The sequence below is a fragment of the Acipenser ruthenus genome, chromosome 14 (genome assembly GCF_902713425.1).
Source record: "Acipenser ruthenus chromosome 14, fAciRut3.2 maternal haplotype, whole genome shotgun sequence".
In the NCBI taxonomy this organism is placed as follows: Eukaryota; Metazoa; Chordata; class Actinopteri; order Acipenseriformes; family Acipenseridae; genus Acipenser; species Acipenser ruthenus.
This window is the reverse complement of record NC_081202.1, coordinates 10630263-10643799: the sequence shown is the minus strand read 5'-3', so window position 1 is coordinate 10643799 and position 13537 is coordinate 10630263. Positions and strand designations below refer to the sequence as shown.

The following is a 13537-nucleotide window of genomic DNA, read 5'->3' as shown; positions in this document are numbered from 1 at the left end:
TGCCATAGTTATCAACCTTCTTATAGTGGTGGTGCTGTACTTATTTCTTTTTTATAAAGAACAAAATAACTATATATATATATATATATATATATATATATATATATATATATATATATATATATATATCACAAACTATCAATAGCATTTGAAGAATGTTTGAACCTTTTGAAATGCAATCAGCCTTTCTCAGTTGAAAATTCTATCAGCATATTTGACTTATTTCAATAATCAGAAGAAGAGTGGAATGCAAAAATGATCTTGTTAATAATCCATGGGGACTTGGTTTTCAAAATCGAAAGTGCAGAGCACACAGAAGGCTGTTATATCATTTTGCTAAGGCCTTATTCCCTCTTGAATTTATCACAAGCATTTCTTTTACTGAACCCCAGCTGAATCAGAAATTCATTTCATTTTCTTCTTTAATTTCCAGAAGTGGGAGATATTCTAAGCAGAGCAAATGTAAATATTTAGGATTTTATTCATCATGATAAACCCAAAAAGGAGGTGGGTCTCTCCCCAATGTGAAAACAAGAGAACGTCAAACCACAATACAGGCAAGGTAAAACTGTGTACAGTTAAGCAAGCATGCGTGCACAAAACTATGAATTTAAACTATGATACTGGAGTTTCTTTATTAAAATGTCTTGCCATAGTTATCAACCTTCTTATAGTGGTGGTGCTGTACTTATTTCTTTTTTATAAAGAACAAAAGAACTATATATATATACAGTATATATATATATATATATATAATCACAAACTATCAATAGCATTTGAAGAATGTTTGAACCTTTTTGAAATGCAATCAGCCTTTCTCTTTTACTGAACCCCAGCTGAATCAGAAATTCATTTCATTTTCTTCTTTAATTTCCAGAAGTGGGAGATGTTTTAAGCAGAGCAAATGTAAATATTTAGGATTTTATTCATCATGATTCCCCATTTGGTCTGGTGTGTAATACCTTGTCTCCTTTACCCTGATACAAATCCAGTAGAATGACAATATAAGTTGGTGAGGACACTGGAGGACTGCAACTTTTGACGCAGTTTTGTTTGTTTTTCATTTCTCAGCCTTCTAGAACTCCGAGGGAGCTGCAGCATCTGACATAGTGCTTTTAAACCGCTGGAGTGTTCGAAACTATCAAGTGCAGCGTGGAGACATTGTGTCACTAGTGTAAATAATTCAGTTTCTGACTAACTGAAATGATGACGTTCACAAGTAAAATTGATTTCTAAACACACACAAACATGTAGAATTAAACTGTTTTGAGATCCCCTTATGCCCAGTTCCTTTGTTGTGTCTTGAGGGCAGAGATTTTTTTTTTTAATTTTCAAATTCACAGCAGGCACTGGACCCCCTGCAGTTTTCAGTGTACCCAGAAAATTTCTATCTCGGCTTTCTAATATTTTTGTATTACAATTTCCAATACGTTTATTCTAAAAAGTGACTGGTAAACCCAGTGGCGTATATCCATTGGTGATTATTTAATTTTCTTCCCTGTGCAATGATGAAATGCCTCAAGTAAATATGTGTGTGAGCTGCAGGAGCAGGACACATGCTGTTTGATAGTTGCAATGTTTGGATGCTTGTTTTGAAGAAAACTTATGAGGCTTATGAAAAATGTGTTAGATTGATCTGAAAATCTGTATACTGCTTTATTATAGCGGGGGAAGGAAAGGCAGTTACAGACTAACCATTACCCTAAAACACCCCAAAACCCAACATGCTGACTAGTGATAGATCTACAGTATTACACATATTGTCACATATTGGTGGTATTTGCCATGTTAGGTACATACTAAATAAATGGCTAACTATGTACAAACCTTGTACTATAAAAACATACCTGAATAAAAATGACACTACATTAAACTAAAGAATATGATAGCAGTAGTAATATATACATTTCTTGCGCATTTTAAAAACAGCCTACATTCTAGAGAATAACTATCTGTTAAGATATTGTCTTGAAATACATCATGAAGACATTATTGTCTGTGACAGATGAGCTTGTTAAAATCAAATGGCGATAAAGGTCACGAGTTTACTCTGTGAATGTGATCTTTCCGAGTGATGACAGATAGCAAAAACATACCTCAGTATCCTGTAATATTTCTGTGCTATATAAATACATGTCAAGTATTCTCTTGTGGATTTCTCGTTTCATTGGAATAACTTGGTAGTGTTATCTGAATAACTACTCTGCTCTCCTAGGCTGATTTAATCAGGTTCCTGAGGCTGTTTTATAAACCGTTTTTGAAATTGAGTGACTATTGAAACCGTACTGTCTTGGCATCAGATCTTCAGGCTATTATCAAGGCACCAATTAGCGTACTCCCTTAAACGTTAACCTGTGTGCATGTACATCTCTTCTTAGTTTTAAATAAAAAATGTAAAAACACTTGCACCTTTTCGTGTTCCCTCAGTAATTATATGTTTTTTGTATTTATTTTTTATTGTGCAGTTAAATTACTAATTACTAATGGAATGACACATTGTTAAATCTCAAGGAAGCTGACCATTGTGGTAGTATAACCAGAATAATGTGTACAAGTAAAAACAGCTTCAAATAACTGCACAGTGATATGAGACTGACATGGGATAAGCTAGTCAATGGAGCAAAAGACTGCAGACAATTGTGATTATTGAGTCCAGCAGGGCCATCCCATAACAGACTGAGTCAACATGATATGCACCTGGAAGCTTTTATTCAAAAAAGCTATTGGCCAATAAAATCCTGGGGTACATATTCCCTGAATATGATAATAATACATGAACGTGTATAGGAAATGTAACTGGATTAATTAACGAAACTGTGTGTTTTGAGAAACAAGGCAAACTGCTGTGTCTTGAGAAGAGGGCCCCTCTCTTGCAGACATACTGAACTATGTGACCTACTAAATGAGGTGCTAGGTGGTGCCTGAACTGGATTAGGCTGAGCGAACAGTTGAATTATGTACAGATAATTCACACGTGCAACAACAATTGTTTTGACGCAAGGAAGACATAAACTAGTGATGTCCCAGTGGAAAAGAACTGGGAGTTTAAAGAGGCAAGATACACAAATGACCGCACGAAAGTACCTACTCAGCAGAGTGAATAGACTATAAATATCCAAGCAAAACTAAACATTTTGCGCACAACATCGAATGCTAAACAAGGTGCTGTCACTTTGCTAAGCAAAGCTGCAACTCCGGGCCTAAAAACAGACCGAAGACGAGAAAGCAAGCTGCAAGAGAGTCAACGACCACAAGCAACGGGACTGAGGCCTGACTGTAAAAGCTGAATGCCTTCCCGGCAATATATCTCAGTGTTCGAAACACCCACAGGTAGATTGGAATTGCTACATGACACGCAATTGGATACAAATGTCACCTGAACCTCCCCCCGACTTTCATTGCACATTCCACAGTACTAGCACTGCCTTAGAGAATGAAACCTGAAACGCTAGACTGAGAAACCGATCATAGAATAGAATGGGAAACTTGACGTACGCAGGTACGGCATGGTACTGTAAGTGGGTTTTCATTTGACGTACATGTGTATGTCATGGTGTTGAAGTGGTTAAAAATAAACTTGCCATATCCTTAATCTATATACCATTAATACGCTTAATGTGATATATTCTAAGATTGTCTGCATCGTTTCAGTTGAGGCTGTGCTCGTATGTGGACGTGTGTGTATGTGAGCAATTTACTATCTAGATCACAGCTTGCTTGAGCTGCTGCAGTGGCTGCTTTGTGTGTGATGAGACAGACGGTGTCATATTTCAATTGCCTGCTAGCCAGCAGTGCAGTGAGAGATTTGGACTTTTGTTTTGTGCTTAGAGACTAAGAGATTTACTTTCTGACTTTTCTGATTTCTGTTTATTATTTGTGTACTTAATAAAATACTACTATTGATTAAACATTCCTTGTGTCTGCACGTGTATGTGTGTTCATAGTAAATCCTCGATCTTTGTAACACGTCAATTAAATATTATTAATAAGAGAACTAATCAACCCAGATAAACATTAAATGATCAATTATTGAATTGTTCCTACAATCCCTCCTTATTGTTCATTCTTCTTTTTCTTTCTGTCATTCTGTGGCCTTCAAACTTTGAAGAAACAAACGGGTTGTTCCCCATTGTGAAACTCATTTAGTGAAAAAGCCACACATGGCTCCAAAACCTTGGGTCTTGTTTTTATTAGCGATCCACAAATATCTAAGACTTACGTCTTACAAAAATGTTGATGCCTTTACTGTCTTTTATATTTAACAATGTAAGAAAGCCAGACTGTCTCTAGTCATAAAGGGTTTATTTGATTACTGTATGTAATCTCATTGTCGCCAAATGTGATTTGTAAATTGCCTTAAGAATAAAAGCAAAGTCCCTTCTAATTCCAAGAAAAGAGTACTTATGAAATCATTATAGTTATACTGTCAGAAATGCATCTCTCTTAAAGCCTCTTGACTCATGAAAAGAATAAAATAGATCTAGGTTTTTTTTTGTTTTGTTTTTTTTTTTAGCATGAAAAAGACTTGACAAATGCTACAATGTTTGTCATAGTAACTGCTTTCCTGATCTGATTGGTACTTAGATAAAAGAAACGTCACTTGTTGGAGACACGTTCCTTTAGTAGTTGACACTCAGGAAAAAAAAAAATCAAGTACATTTATTTTATATAGCCTTTGTTGCAGAATTCTACTGTAATTAAACAAGTATTGCCTGATGTCCCCTCATTTTTACCAGTATTATTTTGTCTGAAAATTAATGTATGCTAGCAATATTTCATTTCTTGGAAAATATTAAATTCAGATTGCATGTTTTGTTGTCATGGTAGTGGCTTGAGTATCAATGTAACTGGATTTAATTTCATGTATTGCCCAAAGATGGCAGTGCATCCCAACATGCCATGGGTAAATTTACCTTTTTTGTTTTAAAACACCAGGATTAAAGAGTCGTCTTCTTTTTTTTTAAATAATAGATTCATAATAATAATAATAATAATAATAATAATAATAATAATAATAATAATACAAAGAAAAATAGCAATTATATTTAGTAATCCATATACTAAATGTATATGGTTTGATATTTAATAACTACATATTGTAGTACATTCCATTATTTTGATGCAGTGGTTTTTCTGCACAAAATAAATGAAAAGTCATCTGAGACTCATCCACTGGTATGAATCCACCTTACTATTTATGTCAATTTTTTATCTTACAGTGTTGTTCATATTTTGAATTGTATATGTAAAATGGTGCTTTACTGAAGTAATGATGTTTGTGTAACAGGCGAATTATATATTCCTGCTAACTACAAACATGGTTTAACAACAAAACAACAGGTGCATGGAAAAAGCTCTGCTCTTGTTTAGATCACTGAAAAAGAAAAAGAGCAGACAGCCATGCACTTTACAGATTGCATTTACTGCTTAAATAACACTCCTAAAAATCTCTCCCAATATGTTCTCTCACCTTTCAACTTTCTGATACGCTGTGTGGGAGGCACGCATAATAGTGCAGTGATATGTAATTTGTCACTTTCGATTGGTTGACAAAAAATCACTGTTGTCCTTATAAGTCGGTATAAAGTTTAAAACATGATATACAGTCAATTTGCATTTATACAAACTTGGATTATCTACATGGTCCCGGCTAAATTTAGCAGTCTCTTCTTGTAAATTCACTCCTAGGTTGAAGATAAACTCATGTCCCCTTTGTTTTTGAGCAGCATTTGTTGTTATTATTATTTTTTAGTCATTTAGCATACGCTTTTATCCAAAGTGACTTAGAGACTTGGGGATGAACTATGCATCACAACTGCTGCTGCAGAGTCACTTACAATACGACCTTGGCTTTACGTCTCATCCAAAGGACAGAGCACAAGAAGGTTAAGTGACATGCTCAGGGTCACACAGTGAGTCAGTGGCTGAGCTGGGATTGAACCTGGAACCTGAGCTGAGCGATTCTGGCTGCTCAAACTGGGCAAAATTACATCTCTTATACAATAAGAGAGACACACATGACGTATTAACTTGTTATAAATCACACATAAGAAGATTGTACTGACAAATAGCTTTAAAATGATAAATAATTTTATTTTTATGACCTCATACCTGCTTCCTCATACCTGCTTCAAGAGAGTACAGTTAAATGGTGTTAATTAATGACATTTGTACCTGGTTTATTATTTGAAATAAACATTTTAGAATTTATATATCATTATATCCCATGCTATGAATTAGAGAACATAAACCTTGACATATTTTATAGTTCTAGGGCTCTGCATTATCCTTAATGTGAAGCATATTCGCATTATTCATCACGTTTAGTAAGTGTTGCAGGAGTCTTTTGTTTAGTGGCTTACTGCATCATTCCAGGTTCTTGTTGTGCCCCTGATAGCCTTTGTAATTGAGGAAGCTGTTCAGTTTTGCTGGAAATGATATTATCTAAATGTGCAACTGAACATCAGTAGTTTAATAGAAGACATACTAATTTCTGCATGGGCATACATTCTTTTTTTTTTTCTAAAGAGGAAAAGCTTGAATACTTTTTTGTTGATGAACATTGACCTGTGCCTCTCTGAGATCATCAGAGACCATTGTTTGTCCCCTAAAAGGTTAGGGATCACCTGTACAGTATATTAGTATATTTCAGTTATTTACAAATGAACATTGTTTCACATAAGAATTTGCAAGGAAATATGTAGCTCATTGGCTGATTGCATTCGTAAGGGACTGCACCGGCCACAGAAAGACAGATGTTGACTTGTAATCAGTATATTTCTGAGTATGCTTAAATTGACTTTTAGGTGAAGTGTACAGCTTTAAATATTGAATAAATAACGTCTTCAGTGTGATTGGTTGCAAACCCATTTGTGACCCTGCCACAATGACTGGCTTCTATTTTAATGGTTGACTACTTTCTGAAGGTCAGGCAGTGCAAACCAGATTGCAAGAGCTGAGGAAATGCTTCTCTTTTGCCTTTTAAAATATGTATTAATTAGATTCAGGATCTCAGGGTTAAAGGATTCGTATTCATTTTGTTAACTGATTTGGCACAAAAAAATAGATATTTGAACAGTGGAAGAAGAAAAATACATAGGCACTGCTGTCTACAAAATATATTTGAAATACATCTTCACCATATGCATCACAAATTGATGCAATACAAAATGTATTTAACCCTTGAATATATTTTGTCTTCTGTCCCCAGTGGTTCTCAGCCTTGGGACATCACACTATGTTTGTATTGGCCCCTGCACATGTTTTAAACCTCATGCTCACAAACAGTTATGCAACTCTGCCATGGGCATGCCATCTGACTCTCAGCATTTACAGGTCTGCAGTTTCTGCTTGAGCTGCAGTCATTTGTGTCTACTTTCCCTTTACTGAAGGCTTGATCCTTCTGAGAGATCAACTTGTGGGCCCTGGTCCTGCGACTGTGCTTGGTTTTCCATATTATATCACTTATAGTTGAGAGGGGAACTTGTTTGTTCTTTGATTACAGCAGTTGCGGCCCAATATTTTTTCCATCTGTTAGTCAGGGGGCTGTGAGCAACCTGCTGACTGTGGCAGGTATTTGAATGTTTGCCCTTACTCCAATTTAGTGTTGTGTTTATAAACAGCATGTGTATGCAGTGTACAATATAGAACCACAAAAGTCAGCAGAACTAGTTGTTCTTGTAATCAGTGGTTTGAATGAAAGCCTTCTTTCAAATGCCAAAGTATTAGGAAGAGTAATAACTAAAAGATAAATAAAGTATAGCCTAGCTTAACTGCGTATTTCGCTGATACTGCAAACCAGAGAGCAGATGGTTAGGTTGTACATGTAGGGAAGATGAAATAAAAAAAAAATCTCATTAAGTATGACAGATTTGTCATTGTTAACCTACTTTTTTTATCATTCTATCTTGTTTTTAACAGACTGGCTTCAGAGTTTTGCCTGTGACAGCTAATCAATATGTTTTAAATGATGTGTCCCCTTTGTTACAGTGTTCTTTTGTGAAAATCTGTAATGCTGTTTTATGCAAACAATCTGTACTCTTGCAATTTAAAAAACGAACAAAAAAAAGAGCAAATTTGGTAAACTACTGGCCATTCATTCCTCACTTTTACTGTAGCAACTTCAATGTTTCCTTATGGTGGCTGATTTATGCCAAGATAATTTTTTTCCTCACATGATACTACTTTATGTATTCACTTCCCATGGACTTTAATAATGTAAGTACCTTTATGGTTTGCTACAGCTGACCGAATATCTTTAGCTTTGTACCAAGTCAACCCTGAGACCAGCTTAGTAAATGATTTAATGAGGCATCATACATATTAATTGCACAATGTTACTGCTAAAATCCTTTCAACAATTTTTTTCTAAGCTGTTAACGTGAATTGTGCTTATTCACTAAGAGCATTTATTTTAGCTGTAATTACTGAACTTGAAAAGCCTAAGTCATTGAAATTGCTGTTAGTGTGAACGCACAATATTATTTTACAGTAGGTGCTATAAATAAAACTCCAGGTTTTTAGATATGATAGATAATTTAATGGCAAATATTCTTGAATTCCACAAGGCCCCCATTATCACACAAGGATGCTGCTGTTAAATTCATGTGCAAAAAAGCTGTGCTTTCTGTGGTCACACTAATTAAATCGCCTTACAGGAGGGTAGACTTTTTTCATTAAAAATCTTCATGAGCTTAACAATAGGCATTCTGTTTTACCAGAAGCATTTTTTTTAATGTGTTAGATTACAGAAATGTACTTGCCTCAGTTTATGTGGCCAGACCTACCTACTACTGAGCAGGGCTGAAGAAAGGTGTAAACTGGAATATTTTTTTCTTAGCCCATTAGCAGAACAAACTCTTACAAGAACAACACCACAAGTCCCCTGTTGATATGTTTGTTTTCCAGACTTTATTAATTTCACTTCCTGGACTACAGTGCTTACCGTAGCCAAGCATTCATTGTTGTAGATAGGAAACTATGTTAATGTAAAAAAAAAAAGAAAGAAACCAAAAGATCCACAACAGAACAAGGAAAATGTATTTATGCTACTTGAAAAGTAACTGTTTTTTTAACCCTTGAGTATTACACCTTTACTCTTGCCACTTAAAGTTGTATTAATAAGCGTTTCATGAACCAGTAAAACCTACTAGTTTTAAAGATGAATACAGTACAGAGTGACAGCTGCAGGATGTTGTGTAATATGTGCCGAGCAAAGACGTCTTGCCAAGTCTGCAGTCTCTAGTTCTGAACATGGCAGGGCTGGTAAACCTTCCTTTTCCATTGTTGCAATATCCTTGTAAAGATGAGGATCATGGAGTAACATTCATGGAGCATCAAGTTATGAAAAAAAACGTATCTGAAAGATTGTCCGATGATGAATACTGTAAAAAGTAAAAAAAAAAAAAAAAAAAATGTAAAAAGCAAGCAATCACACATGAAAAGAAGGGATGGTCTAATTTATTTTTAAATTAATATTTATCATTTAAATGATTCATTTTAATCATAAGTGCTTGTGTTTAAATACATTATTTAAATACTATTGAAAACAGAAGTTATTTTAAAGGACATTATTTACAGTAGTTTATTTTTATAGAAAACCTTCCTTTTTAAATAGATATTTTTTATATATACAGCACCGGATCTTAAATACCTGTCTTTTGAGTAGATACACCACTACTGTAAATACTGTACTGTTACTGTAAATACCATTTTTGTATATTTTTCTCCAGGGTCAAACTTTTTTTTTGCTTTCTGATTTCAAGTTTTAGTAAAATTGATTTGATTAAGGATATAAGTGAGATTTTTGTTTTTTCTAAATGATTTATCGTGAAGAAGCTTCAAGGGGTGTGTTGATTAAAAAAAATAAATAAATAAAAAGCTAGATCATGTGATTGGCCAATCAGAGCACAGCAATGTCCAAATGAAATGAAGTGTATTGTAATGAATTTCCTGTGTTAATGTTCATGTTTATTCAGCGCAGAGCAGAATGTGATTCTAATGTTAGATTGATCGGGGAAATTGCACCTGCCAACACTGCCAACACATTTCTGATAACAGTCCTCAGACTGCAGTTTCTTTGTGCATCTGTATTTTAAACCCACTTCCACCTTGCAAGATTTCAACTTCCCGAGATCCAAACATGACCTTAGATGGCCAGATAGAGAGACAGATAATTGTGTTTTTTAAGACCACGCTTATCTTTTTGCAGGTTGCACAGTGCTACCTCTCAACAGTGGCATATTACAGTAGGAATAAATGGTAAAATGATGAAAACTGGTGTCAAACACACTGAAAAGGATAAATAAAAGAGATACCTGGATAGTGATTGGTGACATTTTTATAATCAGGTTTGAACTATAGGACATGAGGGGATTTTCTTGCATAGTTTAGCCCTGTCACTTCTTGCCAGTGCTGCTGTTGAATTTACATGCTGACTTGTCTGTCAGAGAAAAAAGATAACCCTGTGCTCTGCAGCTTGTTTAATTGAAATAACCGTAAAATAGGGTATTGCTGATAATAAGAAAAGGGCACAGAACAATTACTGTGCATTACAATTGTAAGGAAATCCTTAACCCTTTCCTGCCTAAATAGAACGACCTTATGCCTGCATGAATATGACCACTTCATGTTTTAGCGCTTGTAGTTTGGCAACCTTAAATCAGAAATTAAAACCCAATATATCCACAGAAAGGCCTTACTGTGGAATGTTTTTTTTGTTTTTTTTTTATAAGCCTTGCCCCCCAAAAAATCATAACAAAATTGATAATATTTTTAAAAACTGCCAATTTTGAGTTAGAAAAAAATATTGGGTTTTACAGAACTTATATGAGGATTTCAAATATCTTCGACCATTGAGGAGGTACAAGATGTTGTCAAAACGACCCTATTTATAGGCACTGTCAGCTATTTTATGGAAGTAGTCCAGACTAAGCAAAATATCATAAAGTACATTGCCAAATTGTATGTCAAACCTTTTAACCTTGAAATATATGAATAAATACAAGTTAAAAATGCAGTTGTCTTTATTAAATGATTAAATAATTTTGCATTATGAAGAGAAAAATCATATTTATATGCAAACATTATAGAATTCAATATAACCACGAACAGCAAATCAACCATAACAAAAATAGAAAAGTACAGTATATAGAAAAACAAACTATATGTTGATCATAAAGCAGTAATCGTAAAGATAATGGGGTGATGCAATAAATGTGGCCAGCGCTGTAAGCAAGCAAACCAACAAACAAAAATAAATAAATAAATAAATAAAAATCTTGTAGTGTGGTGTACGTACTGTCAAGTACAAGCCTGCTCTCGATCTTGTCATCTTCCACTTCAGAATACGTGCTGGTAGAAGCATTTCCTGTATAATGCACTATTTAAGTGTATCATCAAAACTGGCATGTAGGGATACAATTTATTTTTGTTCCTAGTTCCTAGTGCCTATCCTTATTCAATGACAAGGCTTGGAAAGGCTGATTTGATTGCCCCACGGCTTATTATTGCCGTGAGACATCCCGGACATCAGTGCTTTAGCTCCGAAATTCGAGTGGCCCGGCATGTAGGGTGTCGACTGGTATATCACTCACTGCCTGTCAGATCAGACTGTCCTTTTTTGGGGAGGTCACTCAGTTTTTTAGCCCAAAAAAGAATTAAAGCCACCCCTTACCCCATTACTTTTTTTAGCTAACAAAATAATACCCTAAATATGACCTGACCACCCATTTTTTATAGGGCTCAAATGTGCAGTTTTTACTGACTTAGGTTATATAAAGTTATCTGTTTGCTTGCCTTATTTTGAGGTCTGTTACTGTTTCACTTCCTAGGTAATTTCTCCTTTGCACTGTCTTGGGGGTCATGTTACTGGCTGCAGAGCATGTCAGTCAATTGGGAAAGCAGCTGGTTGGTTAATGATAGGTAAGAAGACATTGAAAAGGAGGAGACAAATTCAATCTTCAAGTGAAATAATCAAGTAAGTGCAAGACTAGCTCTAAGCGTTTCTTTAACCAGCACTAGAATTAAAATACAATGACATGTCTGCTAGCTATAACACTTATTTATTTCACTTATAGTGGATGGAAGAGCAAGACAGGTAAGATTTATGGAAATGTTTAGTTAGCTACAACCATTTTAATGGCTCCCTTTAAACAACACTTGTGGTGGTACACAAGAAAATGAATACAAGCATGTGGCAAAGTGGTTTGCAGCGTACAGGTGCAGGAGTGATGCGGTGTGTAATTAGCAGACAGAGATTTGTAATCCAGTTGGAAGTATTTTTATTTTTAACAATCTAGGTCTGGTGACCAAATAATAATCCCTGGCAATACACAGCAACGTGCAGTGCACGAGGTAAATAGTAACGGGTTTGCAGTCCCAAATAATAAACATCCTTCCCACAATGTACAAACACGGTCACCAGTCCTGGGTGCATGCTATAGTGCTCGTGGTGGGTGATAAAGTTTATTGCGTGACAATAGTGCAGTGCTTTTCCGTGTTTTGTAGCTGGCCGTTGGTGACAGCTCAGGAACATGTTAGCCATCTATTAATACAACAAGCAACAATTATAGACAAAACAAACACTCACAATATGTTATCACGATACTGCATAGGTCCTTCCGGGTTATTTACTCATAACCAAAGTGAAGGAACATATTGCGACTCTCTGTTCCCTTTTGTGCTGTCACACATGACCCCTTGGTAAACAAGTGCAACCGCCCCTCCATTCCGCGACTGCCACATCGTTTCCCTTCTGGGTCGATGAGTTAATGCACCGGTGTTCCGCCCCCTTTCTGGCTGGCCGTCTTCCCTTCAACCCTGGGAATGAACTGTCGGGCCAACCAGTCCAAGGTACTCTGTTCTCGCTACTTAGCACCCTCACACGTCGGTAGTGAGATTTACCACCAAGAATCACTGTATTTCTGTCACAAAGCATTATGCTGATAGTGAGGGTTGTGAACATGTGTCACAGGGGAATCAAAGAAAGGGATAACATGTTTTTCTATAAGCCCAGTAGGTAACTTGCATATGTCTGTCTGTCCTAAATTTCTTCTTACCTTGTGCCATCTGTTTTTAGAATCATCACAGGTGATTTACAGCATGTCAAATAATCCAAGAGTATTTGTCATCTTTAAAAAGAAAATTAACTTTGATTTTGTTTGTCACGTTTTCCAGTAATACCTTATGTAAGCGAAAATCAAGACAGTTTTTGCAGGGTAATGTGTTTGACATATTGAGGACATCACTACAGGTATAACATTGCAAAGTACAAACCTGTATTTGTTACCATCTTAACACTTTTTAAGAACACTATTCATACAGTTCTTGAGTTAAATGTCATTAAAAACACAATATTAATTCTGCCGAACATTGAGACAGACTGTGTTCAGTAGAGAATGCGTTTTAGAAAAAAAGGAAAAACAAAATGCCTTTTATTCAACTGATAAATCGCAGCTTGGGAAGATAGATGGCTTGTGTTTGTTGTTTCAATAAATTCATTATTTTTGTCATCCACCTGCTCAAATATAAAAATTCA

General features: G+C 35.4%; 1 long non-coding RNA gene across 1 annotated transcript; it reads left to right on the top strand.

Annotated features, from left to right (window-relative positions):
• Positions 1-443: 443 nt before the first annotated feature.
• Positions 444-2402, top strand: LOC131697409 (uncharacterized). The gene is made up of 2 exons (XR_009307239.1): positions 444-562; positions 1072-2402. It is a non-coding gene; the product is annotated as an uncharacterized LOC131697409 (long non-coding RNA).
• Positions 2403-13537: the final 11135 nt, after the last annotated feature.